Here is a 14,602-nt window from a genome sequence, read left to right as displayed (position 1 = left end):
TGCACATCTAATTATATGGTTAGAAGTCTCATTAATGGAATTTAAAAAGTCTCATTAATGGAATTTTTTTTTAAGGGAGTGGGGGCTGGAGCACCAATACCAGGATTACATTTAATGTCAGGAAGGAAATTAAGTGCTACAGTTAAAACTAGGAATCTACAACTACCCAATGGACAAAACACTAGTTAATTTACAATAAGGAACACTGCAACAACTCATTGGGTCGAAGATCTATCTTGAATGATCTTATTCTAGATCTAGATTCTCTATCATTACTTCTGTGTAAGATTTGTAAACAAATCCTTCATTGGAGGTCTTTTAGTGAACTTGAAAAGAATGGGCTTCATTGCACAGCCCTGTACGCTGAACCAGCTATTGAGAAGAAGTCCAACTTTACCACTGAGGAAAACACAGAAGCTATTTAGGCAAAGGACAGTACAGAGAGGTGTAAATGGATGGAGGCTCCTGGCTCCACAGTGTTGTGAAGAATGAAGTCCAGGGACAAGGTACATGAATACTGCCAAATGAGTAAATGGGTACCAAAAGGTTTCACTAACAGTGACAGAAGCACATTTCTCCTGAGGGTAAACCCTCATCCTAAATAGCAGAGGAAAACCAGGGATTAAGCAGTTTGGGGCCAAAATGAGTCTTCTAGAGACATGGTCTTGTCACCACAATGTGCATGCATCAAAGAATGAGAACCTAGTTATAGAAATCACTTTCAATAATTCTGGGGACTACACAGGACGGATTTCTGAGGTTCCATTCACCATTTATAACACTTTACCGAGATGGAAAGATCACAGCCTGTCAATGCCACTTTAACATACTACAGTTTTGCTTCTTTCATTTCTCTTGTTTGTACTGTGCTGAGCATTTTAAAATAGCTGTCTTGGAATCCCTGTAATATCAAATGTCAGCATAGAAAAAACTCTATGGTATTATTATTCATCCATTGAGATCTCACTGAAATATGTACACTCTCGATGGAACTGACTAAGACAGTCCATTCCATTCCATTCGATCAAACGTTTAATAGCTAATGTCAATGAAATAATTTCACATCAAGATTTCCTATGAATTTAGTCCTTGATACAACAAAATATTTGGTAAAAAATAGTTACTATGCTCTTTATGTCTCAGCAGTGAAGACTCCAGTTAATATTAATAACAGATGACCTTATTGTCAAAGGTTAAGTCAGTGGGAGCTGTGGGTACTGATAATCACAAGTCTACAAAAATTTGCTTTCTCCCAAGCACAAAGTTAGCCTTTTATTACTAAAAAAGAATAAAAATAATCTGAACCATTAAGAAGCCAGCTAAATAGAGACTACGTGAATCTTAAAGCCTCTCTGTCACAGGCCAGGAATGTACACATTGAGTTTCAAACTTTAAAAAATATTTGTGTGAAAAGACAAATGCCTGAAAATCAGAGTTTTTACAATGGCATACTGTTACTCTCAGCATTGTTAATGAATGCTATAATATGACATAGGGTTAAAAATAGATTCCTGCTAAAATGGGGCAGTGAAGGGGGCTTGTTTTGTTTTGGGTGCACTATTGTCTCCCAGTTTCATCCCTGTCAAATCCTTTATTCACACTTGTTCTCAAGTCACAACAGGCAAAACCTCAAACCTCTCCTTGACAGAGTTTGTGACGTGTGAAGTTCTGAGGCTCATTTTGTATAAGTATTCTAAAGGTTGGGTGCTTATCTAAATTATCTGAACCTTTGAAATCAACCCATCAGGCTCCATGACAGTCACTTGGTAATCCCAATGGAACCTCATCCTTGTAAAAGGCCTCACACAACCCTCTCTTACTCCACAACCTCCTTCAGTGGGCTCTGGCTCCTTCCCTCTACAGCTCCTTTTACTAACTCTTTCCTAACTTACTTTCCTATGTTTTCAACTTTTTTTCTATTTTCCTTTATTGTTATTCCTTTATTTGCATGATACTTAAACTCTCATAAATTAGCTGACTTTCATTAAAATTCAACTTTGAGTGACAGCTCCTATTTTTTAAAAAGTGCCTACCTAGTTGGGCAATATTTCTATGATATAATGTATAATGCAGATGCGCAGCTAGATTCATTTTCTGGTGCAGGGAGGTGCAAACTGCATGTGCGAGAGCTTCTGTGCCCAGGAGGGGTGGAAGGGATTCACTCTTTACCACAGGAAAGGCCAGGCTGTGTTCTTCAAGGAGTCCACAAGTGTCAAGAGGTGATTTAGTCTTTGCTTGGGCTCTACAAGTACCCCATCAGTGGTCTTCCTAACCTCAACCTCACCCTCTTCCCCAGGCAATGTCATGCCAGCTCCCAGTGGAAGGGTGACGGATGATATCACTACAAGCTTCCTCTGGGCATAGTTTCTGCTACTGACACCCTCCATTTGTGGACGTGCCAGCACCACACCTGAAGCTGGCCCAACCGGCAAGGAGCATTTTATTTTTTTTAGACCAACGAGTCAGGACTTATACAGATCAGCTGCACCCTGTGAATGGCAAACTCTTGCTACAGCAGAATAGGCTTCGTGCTCATAAATATCAGAGTAAATTTCCATGTGATGTTATTTAGCACAACAACCCCTTTTACTGCACTCCCAAAGCAGGCTCTAAACGAGGACACTGAAGACAGTATAATAAAACTAGCTCTATTAAGACAGTGCATGCCGAGGTGCATTATAAAAATTGCCTGAAGCAAATGGGATGGCAGGTAGAGGAACATTTGGCCCTTTATTTGTAAAGCCCAAATGTAAAGTAAAACCTTTATTGGACTCAATAAAGTTGTTAAGACAACTTAACATTCCTCTAAGATTAAAGTACAATAGGAACAGAAGCATTCCACAGGGAAAACGAAAACCTTAGCCTTGGCCCCATGTCTAGCAATCAACCAGAGTTCCTGAATGGCAAGAACCCAACAACTTGATGCATACAGTCAAACAGTCACTGCAATAAACTGGATGAAATTTCTGGAGAGCTTTAAATGTCAACAAAACAATTTTTATTTATCACAAAATTTAATCATCATACAGTCATAAATACTGTAGACTGTGGAAGCCTCAGGTCTGCAAGAATCTGTCTGGCCGCGTGCCGAAGTTCATCAAACAAAACCTCATACAATCCAGCCTAGAAATTAACATTGTACAGATTTGTGCCTTGGCACTGGTTAGAGTCCAGATAGGTTGAAGTCAGTCCCTAATGTTTGTACTTGTGCTTCTGAGGCTGTAAAAGAAGAAATGTCTAAGTGCCAACTTGTGGTGGTATCTTGAGATTTCTACACTTCTTGGAAGTGTCATATGATGGCCTCCTCTGAGGTACAACAGATGTGATTGTTAAGTAGATCACAGGAAACATGGGCTTGATACAAAAACTGCTATTTCTTACTTAATAAAAAATAGAGACTAAACAAATGTAATGAAATATTAAAATAGGAAGGTTGATTAGGGTTACAATGCTATGGCTGGAAATTTGATGTATTAAATGCACAAATACTGCATTCAAGCATTTTTTAGCCTATGTTTAAAATCATAAGAAATCAGGAAATGCAAAATTAAGGATTCAGAAACAATGGTAATTCAAAAGCACTACATATGCTGGGTGAGTTATGGCATATATTTTGGACATACAATGCAACATATTTTACTACACATACAGGTCCCAATCCTTGGGAATGGCAAACCTGCACTCAGTGCAGGATCTGGTGGGAGAGCGGAAAAGGGATGGCAAAGGCAACTTTATACCATCTTTGCCCTTCCACAATTTCCAGGGTAACCTAAGGACTACTATAAAAGTACATTCACCTATGGTGGCCCCCACGAGGCCATTGCAACAGCTAGCAATTGCTGGAGTGGAGCAGATGCCAACCAAGATCTCTCCAAAAATGCTTTCAGAGCAACAATATCTGGAGTTCGCTCTGTGGCACCTGGGGATTCAATTACACAAGGAGATCCTCAATTGGCCACTTAGGACAACTTTAAAGCTTTGCTTTGTGCTGCTAGAGTGAGAATATGGCCTCTATGTGTACAGTATACACAAAGCATATCTACACAAAGCCACTGAATTAGCATTTCTGTTGGAACCTTAGTTTTTGCATTTTCTAATTTTTTGTTATGCCAACTCTACAAATGTAGTTAAGTATTAATATAGATTTTGCATAAAATGTCTTATGGGCATTTTAAAGAAAAGATGAGAAGAGAAGAAAAAAGGAAAGAAAATAGAAGCTTTACAAGTATTCAGCTCATAGAGTTTATAAGCTCCTCTGGCTTTGCAGGTGGAGCTGGTAGCTCTCTATTCTTCAGTTATCTGACTTGCAGAGCTAACAAGCTTTATCAGTGGAGTTAATTAACTCATACAACTAGACACTTAGGGTATGTCTACACAGGGATAGAAAACCTGTAGCTGGCATCGATCAGCTGACTTGGGCTCGAGGTCCTTGTGTTCCGGGGCTGAAAAATCACTGTGTAGATATTCAGGCTCCAGCCTGAGCCTGAATATCTACCCAGTGATTTTTAGCCTCACCAGGGCAAGTCCGCTGACCCAGGTCAGCCATGGCCGTGGGTCTTTTACCCTTTGTAGGTGTACCTTTAGGGCACATCATCACTGAAATGTAAGCTCATGGTTCAAACTCAGGCTCAAGCCTAACCTCCCTTCCATCTACACACAATTTGTGCTAACCCAGGGCTCGGCCAGGGCCCCAGGAGCCCATAGTCCTGGAAGGTCCAAGCCTGAGTCAAGCTGGGACTCCGGGTTCAAGCCTTATTGGGTATGTCTACACGACAACTAAAAACCCGCAACTGGCCCATGCCTGCTGACTCAGGCTTGTGTGGCTATTTAATCAGGGTGTAAATGATTTGGCTCGGGCTGCAGCCCGAGCTCTGAGATCTTCCCCACCTCACAGGGTCCTAGAGCCCAGGCTCCAGCCCAAGCCAGAATGTCTACACCACAATTAAACAGCCCGTTAGCCTGAGCCCCATGAGCCTGAAAGAACTGGCACAAGCCAGCCATGGGTGTCTAACTGCGATGTAGACATACCTATTGCTTCTCAGTGTAGATGCAGCCTCAATGGACTCGTACTCTGGGAGTCTGCCAAATCCCATCGGTCGACTTTCTTTGTCCTCTGGAAGTCAAGTTTGGTGAACAGTCAAGTTTTCCTATTGCACCACAAACAAAGGGCTAGAACGGTCACACTTTGGAAGTGTGTCTAGGCTATGGGTGGTTGGTCTCGGGCCTGCATAACGCAATGTAGACATGGGAGACCCAGGCTGGGACTCAGGGTTCAACGGTTCCTAACCTGTGGCTATATATAAGTGTAGACACTCAAGCCCTAGGTTAACAAACCCAGGGTCTCCTAACTTAAGTTCTACTAACCCCAGGTTTACACTGCACTGTAGACATACCCTCAGGGATTGTCTATACTCAGAAGTTACAGCATGTTAGAACATGACCCTGAGGAAATATAGTAATTAACATGATATAAAATGTTCAGTGTAGACAGGGCCATCCTTTTTAAATTTGTGATATAAATTTGTGTGGTATACCGTAGGATGAATCACAAGCAGCCAACACAACGTTAAAAACAATTCCTACTAAAAGTTTATATAGTGCTAGTTACTATGAGTCCTCAGGGCCTTGTTCTAACACAATGTAATTTCCCTATATAGACAGACCGCGTCTAGGGAAAGATCGTGCCTGGCCCTTGTTTGTATGTGTATAGTGGGCAGGGACAGAAGGAGCCATCTCTCTTTATTGAGTTCTGATGCAACAGATGGGCATAACTGCAGTTCTTGGTTCCTTCCTAACATCCTCACAGCGAGCCAACCACTGACCGCAAATTGGCTAGGGGTGTAATGTGGGACACAGCTGCAGAGTGTGCTCTGTGCCCATCCAGTACAGTCTGGCCCTTAACTTAGATGTGGAGATAAACCTGTCTACATATGTAATCTTGTAGAAGTTTCTGCAATGTTTCCTCAATTGATTTTAATGTACTGCTAACGTTATTTTTAACACTCCTTCTCCCACCCCTCATCAAATTTAGCAAACCATATAAATCCTCACTGAGGATTATTTAAATGCCATATTTTCAAAGTTTTTGAGGTATTCCTACAGGGAAAAGAATGTGATTATATTTTTAAGTGGGAACAATGCATTTTTTACCCTCTTGTAACTCAGAAATGTCCAAAAAATGTTTTCCTGCCTCACCTCTGCAGAGAGAGCAAACAAGGGAAATTTCAAACCAAAATGTGAGTTTTGTTTCAGAAAGTTATAAGCATGTCAAAGTGGGATTATAATGATGTAATAAACCACTGTGCTAATGAATAGTTATCACACTACTCTGGAAAAAAACAAAACAAAACAAAAAACCGAAACCAACCAAACAAAAAGCACACAACATAAGGGAAATTCAAGCAAGGCAGGTAAAAATAAAATAAAATATGGGAAATCACTACAAATTGGGAACAAACCTGAATTAGCACAGTAGACTTTCACCTTTAAAGATCTTGTCTTAGATATAGCTGCTTTTCAGTTTAATTTCGAATGGGTAATTATATAGATTACAAAAACCACCAATACACAGTATGAGATGCTTGACAGCTACCATTTCCTAGCTTTCATACCAGTGTTTAGATTCTCCCAAAATTCTCTAGAAGAGGAAAAACCCTGCATGTCTAGTACTGGAAATCATAAAATTCTGGCTTTGTATTTACAATTGAGAGCTTGTCTAGACTTGAATTGTTACAGTGGCACAGGTGCCGCGTTATAGCTGAACCACTGTAGTGCTTCCGTGTAGACAGGATGGTTCTCCATCTCCTTGAGAGGTGCGGGTGAGGTCAACAGAAGAATTCTTCTGTTGACATAGCACTACCTACACTGGGGGTTAGGTAGGCTTACCTATGTTGCTCAGGGGTGTGGATTTTTCACATACCCAAGTGACATAGCAGTGTAAGTGCTAACATTTAAGTGTAGACCAGGGCCTCACACTAATCTTTCCCTCCAAAACATACTGTTGCAGCCAATAATGACTAATAGGGAAGAGAGAGAGGTACATTAAAATTGTGACAAATGCATTGTAAAGAACAGAAGTCCATACTATTTTGCACGTTAAAAATTATTTCTGCCCTTTTATGAACCTGACAGCTGCTAGAGACAAAAGCACATTGCTATCTCCTTTTCCCCCATCTTACTCTGACTTCCTCTGGGGCACTGAATGAAAATTTAGAATGAAACACACCTCACACTGAAACTGAAGGTTCCTTAGTCAATTCACCTTTTTTCTTATATAGTATTGACTGAGGAAGGCACTCTCTCTCTCCCTACATGTCTCTAATTAAAATCCATGCACTACCAACAGAAGCTGACCCAGTTTTCATTCTGTGAGGGTAGTAGAGAAGTTAATCGCTGGAAACCTAATCAAATAAACCATTGTAGACAGAACAAAAGACATTTACCTGCAATTTGTCATTATTTATAGTCCTCTTGAACATACCAGCTTTTTAAGAAGGAGTTTTGGAGGTAAAACAGCCCATGAAGCCAAGTCTGAACTTTTGCTCTTTTGCTCTTACCAATTCAATAATTTCCTTGTAGTAAATATTTTTGGTTGTCATACAAAGAACTATACAATCTTCTGTTTACCTCAGCACCATTTATAAGCTCTGGACAATATTTGCTCCTATTTTTCTGTCTAAAGATCAGAGGGACTGTAAGGCAGCTTTAATATCAATATAACAAAATTGGAGAGTCCTATTAATAAGAGCAAAACTATTATTTTTCTCTGTGAAATTCTTTTCTATTCCAGTTCTTGAATGACCACTTGTATGACATGGAAGAATCTCTCTCTCTCTCTGACATGCACTGACAATTTTCAGAAATTTTGTGGATCATTGACTAAAATATATATGTTCTATACATTGTACTCTGATTGCCTCCTTGGTTTTCAGTGATCCCTGGATGACAAGTTAGTGGATATTATTTCTTTGTATTTTTCCCGTAAGTTGAAAATTAGTGTCCTTTAAAATTTCTCCACAGTAATACAGCAGAAACATAGATTTGATACTATTCTGTACAAATATATGCAATAAAAGTGAGGGAAAGTCACAGCTGAACTGGGACAATACATTTCAAGTGGAAGATGAGCAAAATCTATCAGCAAACTGGTATAGTTCTAGTGGGTGTCCATTCCCAAATGTCAGCAAGACTTGGAGCATGGTAGGAATTTTACTCATAGGAGTTTTACTAACTAATAAGAAACTGATTCATTTTAGTTTTCTTTACCATAGGAATCATAAGAATCTAGTAGGTTCATACAATTTAATTGCTTTTCTGCATTGATTTCTTAACACAATTCTTGTAAAACTGAGGATCTTCAAGGTGTGGCATTACATAGCAATTTACAAAACAGCTACAGTGCATTTGCAATCACTATCAGCTACAGTAGTTCTTGCAGTCCAATTTATTGCTTAGGTGATGCTGTTAGCTGTGTGTATTAAATCAGTTACTAATTCCCTAACCACAGGCCTCTCTCTCAATTACTTCTGTTAAGTAGTATTTGCATTTAATTACGTCTTAATTAGTTGATAGTTAATATTCGTGAAGTCATTTTCTTTTAAGAAGGCTAAGTAGAAATGGCATTGATTTCAATGGCACTATTCAAATGTTTCTCATATCTGTTGGTGATGCTGAGGTCTAAGAATGTTTCTCTAATAGATTAAATGAAAAGATCGTTGTATTGCGATCAGCTGGTTTAATGGTTTATTTGCAACTTTACTCTGATTCTTGTTTCAAAACAGAACTTAACACTACTATTAGAAGAGTCCTTTACTTTTTAAAAATGCATGTTTTGATAAAAGACAATAAAAATAATTTCTTATATTATTATTTCTTATATATTCTTAGCAAAATAAGAAATATGATACTTTGGGACACTATTTTCAAAATACTAATTTAATAAAGTGAATAGAGATGAATGTTTTTAAATAGGAGAGTTGTGCACACAAACACACATGGAACTGTATCCAGTGCATCTTGTGCACACAGTTACCATGACTGCCCACACAAACCAGGAACTGCATACAGAAATGACCACAGAGTCACTTAACTTGTCCCTTACATGTGCAAATACCAGACCACATGCACGACTGTGCATATGCAATTGGGCCTTCTACTGTTTTTAAAATGTAACTGTAGAAAATCAAATATGGTTGTTTTCTCCCTTTTAAAATAAATATTCATAATGACAGTATAATACCTATCTGGGGCAACCTGGAAAGAGTCAGACAAAAACCTCTTCCCTTTTCTATGATACTGGGACCAGGCAGAAATAACTGAAAGGCAAAGGTAGGTGGAGCTCAAAACCTACCAGACCTGGCTACTTCCTAAGGGAAGGAAGAAGCAGGGCTGACTATGGAAGAGGCTTCACTAAACACAGGAGCAAGTGGTTGTGTGTTATTGTTGAGAAGGTTCTCTTGTTAGTTAGTGAGCTGTGCAAGTGGTGTGGTCTTGCAAAATTCAAGAATCTATGCAGAAATCTATCCCTAACTCAGAGATATCTACCAGAACCTTTGTTCTTTTCTGCAGCCTCTCCACAGTAACCCTACTGTCCTCACCTCAGTCCCAGCTAGGGTGACCAGATAGCAAGTGTGAAAAATCAGGACAGGGTGTGGAGGGTATTAGGCAGCTATATAAGACACAGCCCTGAATATCAGGACTGTCCCTATAAAATTGGGACATCTGTTCACCCTAGTCCCAGCTGACAGCACAGCTTCTTTTTGCTAATCTCCTCACATCGCTGCACATCAGCAGCTACAGAGGGGAGCCAGAAGGAGTTATTTCATCCCAGATAGCTGATCAGAAATGTACAGGGTCTGAAGGAGAAGTATGCCTGAGAGATAGACTACTCCATAGCTCCATCTTCTGCTTCCTTGTCCTTGAATCTACACAAAGTTCTGATCCTGGGATACTCAGGAAGAGGGGCTACTGAGAGGTATAATGGAGAACCAGAAGAGTATTCTATAAAGATGGCATTCTCCATAATAACTACTCTCTCCCTTCTGCACTAGCTCTGGACTCCCTCTATGCATAATAGTCACAGGAACAAACAAGTCCAAAGAAAAATACCTTCTCAGAAAGATGAAATCATGAAAGCAATATGGGGACAATCTTAAAAAAGCATCAGGAAAACATTTAAAACTCATATTTCCTCATAAAATTATTGAAAATGAGAGGACTAAATTCCAATGTATACTTAGGCTATAATGGGTTAAAAATAATTAACCCACACTCTGGGATACAATATTAATGCTTCCTGTAATCCCATTGTAATGTTTGGTAACGGGAGATCATATGTATCTCCATTTATATTACAGTCATCTATCAGGATTACAGTGATGTAGATACAGCCTCTAACTTGACACAGAGGGATAAAAACAGGGAGAGGAACAGTATCCCCCCCATCCAAATAATTATTTTTAGATGTAAAATGCAGTGCCATCTGTCACATATGTAGGGAGGGCAGATTAAGCAACAACAGGAAAAAAATAATTTCCCATAACTATGTTAACTCAGAAATGTATTTTAAAAATGCAATATCCCCAGGTATTCAGCTGGGGGCAGAGGGGACTAAATTTTTTCCCTTGAAAATGCAAACACCTCATTCGTCCTTGAATTCTCTCCTATGGGAGAAGAGGAAAATGTTCTCTTCCCTTTCTCTTGTTACCAGTGAGAACACCGGGACATTTTCTGGTTTCCATTTTTAAACATTTATTTTTACTAATTAATCCTGTCTCTTATTTTTCACTGTCAATTTCTAACTGTACCCTACTTCTGCCCAGGGTGTAGTACATGAGTTGAAAACTAAACACAGCTTTTGGAGGTCATGTAGATATCTCTTAGAAAAAAGAATGTTTCAGCTCCACTGATGTGCCATGATAACTGGCCTCTCTACCGTATAAACTTGCACACGCTGAGTGACCATATTGCACATACTGAGGGCCCATTTTAGTATTGCTATCACATGACCTGATGTCACTTACAGTGTAGTTCAGCCAATTTAATAATTGGCATTGCTGGCTGGGCATGCTACCTTAATGGACTGAGAAAACTCAGTGTAGATATTACAAAAGGAAAACTTAAAAAATAAAGGGAAAATTCTTCTTTTTATTCTGGATGTTACATTTACTGACCTTTTTCCCTGTTCCGTTAGCACCTAATATTCACTGACATAAAGTATATTTGATAACATTTTTTATCAATAGAAAATATTTAGAATTTGAATTTACTATTACAGTGGATATTGTTAAAACGTAAAAAAATGCTAAAATGTTGTAATGACTCTACCACAGTACTTCCTATAATCAAAATTTATACCACAGCACATTTAATACAGTGGTATCATAAATGTTTTCCCAGAAAATGCCCACTGCACTACAACAGCACAGCATTTCCTACCGAATGGGAGTAGGTTTCTGCTGCACAGTCTGACAGGGGGCTGGAACATTTTCAGGGTTCATTTGTTAATGTAGTCATATTGAGAACGATCAGGAGCAGTGAACACAAATGTATTGATCATAACCAAGCACGGTTGCCTTCTACAATCAAATAAACCAATCACATGTCATCTTGGTTAAAAAAGAAAAAGAAAGTTTGATGACAGTTCCATTTAGAATAAAATCAATTGTAGGCATGGGACTAAGTCAGATCAATTTATCAGGCCAAAAGGCCACTTTTAAACAGATGAGGTGAGGAAAGATAAAGTGCTGATGGTGCTATAAGGAAACAAAAGACACAGTGCTGCTCCAAAGTAGCAGTTAGAAACCTATCACTTGAAAATTTCTAATGTATTTATAAAAATGTTTGGCAAAAACACTAATAAATTATTTTGTAAGGTACCTCAAATTCTGATGCAAGAGATTTAGACAATATCCCAGTGACAACAGGTTTTGCCAAACCAAAATACTCTACAGAATTTCTCTGAGAAAAATATATTAAAGAATATTCTAGAGATAGACTTACTCCAGTTAGTTTCTATAAAATGTTATAGAAATTCCATAAAGTTTAACAGAGATTGCATTAAACTTGCTTTGACCAAAATTAGGAAAATTCTTACATAATTTTGAAAAATAGGAACTATGCCATACATGTTTTATAGACCATTCCTCTGAAAATGCAATCTGTTTTTTTAATTTGATGGAGGACTATAACCATATTATTTTTTCATTACTGGGCATTTACCTAGCTTTTAAATCCATCAGATACAGGTAACCAGAGCAGCTGCAGGCACAAAAAACTTTCACATGCCTCTTTACTGTAACTATTGACTGGGTGCAAGGTTTTTTCCCCTACAATAAACCGCAAATCCCTCACATAAGTGGCATAACAGAATCAAGGAAAGGCCATGGAGGGTCACTGAATTTAAACCAGTCTTAACTAATTCCTATGGATGTGCATGAAGTCTGATATTTGAATTTGAACTAGATTTGGATTCAGGATCTCGATAGTCAGAATTATTCAGATTTGAGGAAAAACATATAAAGGAAAGAATAGGGAAGATCAGAACAAAGGTGGCCATTGGAGAACAGTTCCCAAAATGCTGGTAGTATTCCACTAATTTCTACAGCTTATGTTTTCAATTGAGTGCCTAAAGTTAGGCTCTTAAATCCACATTTAGGCAGCTGTCTAAAAATGGCCTGATTTTGCAGATATGCTGATCTTCCATAATTCTCATTGACTTCAACAGGAGCTCCAGATGCTCAATACCTTTGAAAACTATTTTTACTTTGGTACCTAAATATGAATTTAGGAGCCTAACATTAGGCACCCTAATTTGAACATTTTGGCCTAAATTCTTGTGCCAAGGACTGGATTCACAAAAGGCCTTAGGTTTCTAACTGCTACTTTAGGCATCAAAATCCAACATTGGGCATCACAGGCATTCAACCCACTCAACCTGTAGGCACCTTGAATCATGTGGCAACTATGTTTTTACTGTAAAAGTTACCTAGGCACCCAAGTTTCTGCCTCTAAGCATGCACTGCTGCTTCAGGCAGGATCTTTCTCTCCACCAAGCAGAGGGGGAAAATGAACCTCGGTCTTTCACATCCTGGATAGGTCCTCTAACCACTGGGCTAAAAGTTATAAGGGAGGCACCACAACCTCCTCCACCTCCTCTTTCTCCTGCATTTATTGTGCGGGGGGGGGGAAGCTAAAGCCCTTATCTTCAAGAGAGAGTTCCTCACTGTGGTTCCCAAACAGAGATAGGTGCCTCATTGCAACCTAGGCTTAGGTGCTTAACACTGTGACAGGGTTGTCAGCATCTCCCATTGGCTAGCTTAGGCAGATCCCTGGTCAGCATGCTGGGTTTTGTGAATACTATTCTTCAGAGCCTCTTTCTACCCACACATTGTATAGAGAGCCTAGGTGCCTAACTCAGGCTTTATGAATCCCAGTGATTTTCTAGGCACCTATGACCTTTTGTGAATCTAACCCTTTCCCATGTCACTCCTATGCATAGAAGAATCCTTCCTGAACTGGGTTGCAAAGCCCTGATCCAGTGAAGGACTGAAACACATATGTAACTCTGAGCATATAGGTATTTCTATTGAAGTCATGTGCTTAAGTGCTTTGCTAGATTAGTGAGACAAGGTGGATGAGGTAATATCTTTATCATTGGACCAACTTCTGTTGGTGAACGAGATAAGGTCTTGAGCTTAGTGTCTAAGGTGGCTGTCATCACTTCGTTCACATCCCTCCTGAAGACCCATTATCATGACATCTGCAAGAAGCGAGTCAATAAAGACATTTTTCATTATTGTGTATTCATATTTAGTTATGTTTACTTAAAAAACCCATATTACTTCACAATTACAGGCAGATTACTTCAAGTGAACCATATAGCATTTTTGCTGTTTGCCTATTGTTTTATAACTCTCCTTCAATGCCTCAAGTTGTTTCAGTAGAACCTCAGAGTTATGAACACCAGGGTTACAAACTGATTGGTCAACCACACACCTCACTGGGAACTGGAAGTACACAATCAGGCAGTAGCAGAGACACACACACACAAAACAAGCAAATGCACAACTGTGTTAAACGTGACAAGGCAAGAAAACTGTTTCTGTGCTTGTTTCATGTACATTAAGATGGTTAAAAGCAGCATTTTTCTTGCATAGTAAAGTTTCAAAGCTATAGTAAGTCAATGTTCAGTTGTAAACTTTTGAAAGAACAAACAGAACATTTTGTTCAGAGTTACGAACAACCTCCATTCCCAAGGTGTTGGTAACTCTGAGGTTCTACTGTATGTTGTAAGCTCTTGGTGTGGGATTTTGTCCTATCTGTACTTTGAGGCATTTAGCTCAACTATGTCTCATAGAAGAAGCAGCAGCAGAAGAAACTGATAAACAGTGCCTGTTATTCCAAATATCCAAGCTATTCAGTACAGTAAAAGCACAAAAAAACTGACTAGATGTTTGCGCTTTACTTTTTATTATTATTATTATTATTATTTTACTTTTACCTTTTCTTCCTTGGAAATAGTTTATAAATTCCTGCACGTTTTCTACAGGCCTTCCTTCTTTAAACTAGTCATTACAATCAATATATTATTTAGAACTTGTTT

At 38.9% G+C, this 14,602-nt stretch overlaps 1 protein-coding gene across 2 annotated transcripts in view; it reads right to left on the bottom strand.

The window, feature by feature from the left end:
• The window catches only part of THSD7A (thrombospondin type 1 domain containing 7A), a 534,141-nt gene that overhangs the window by 124,923 nt on the left and 394,616 nt on the right, over nt 1-14,602 (bottom strand). The window lies entirely within an intron of this gene.

Source organism: Lepidochelys olivacea, assembly GCF_965140295.1.
Source record: "Lepidochelys olivacea isolate rLepOli2 genome assembly, chromosome: 2".
Lineage (NCBI taxonomy): Eukaryota > Metazoa > Chordata > Testudines > Cheloniidae > Lepidochelys > Lepidochelys olivacea.
Note: the sequence above shows the minus strand (reverse complement) of the source record. Positions and strands in the feature narration are given on the sequence as shown.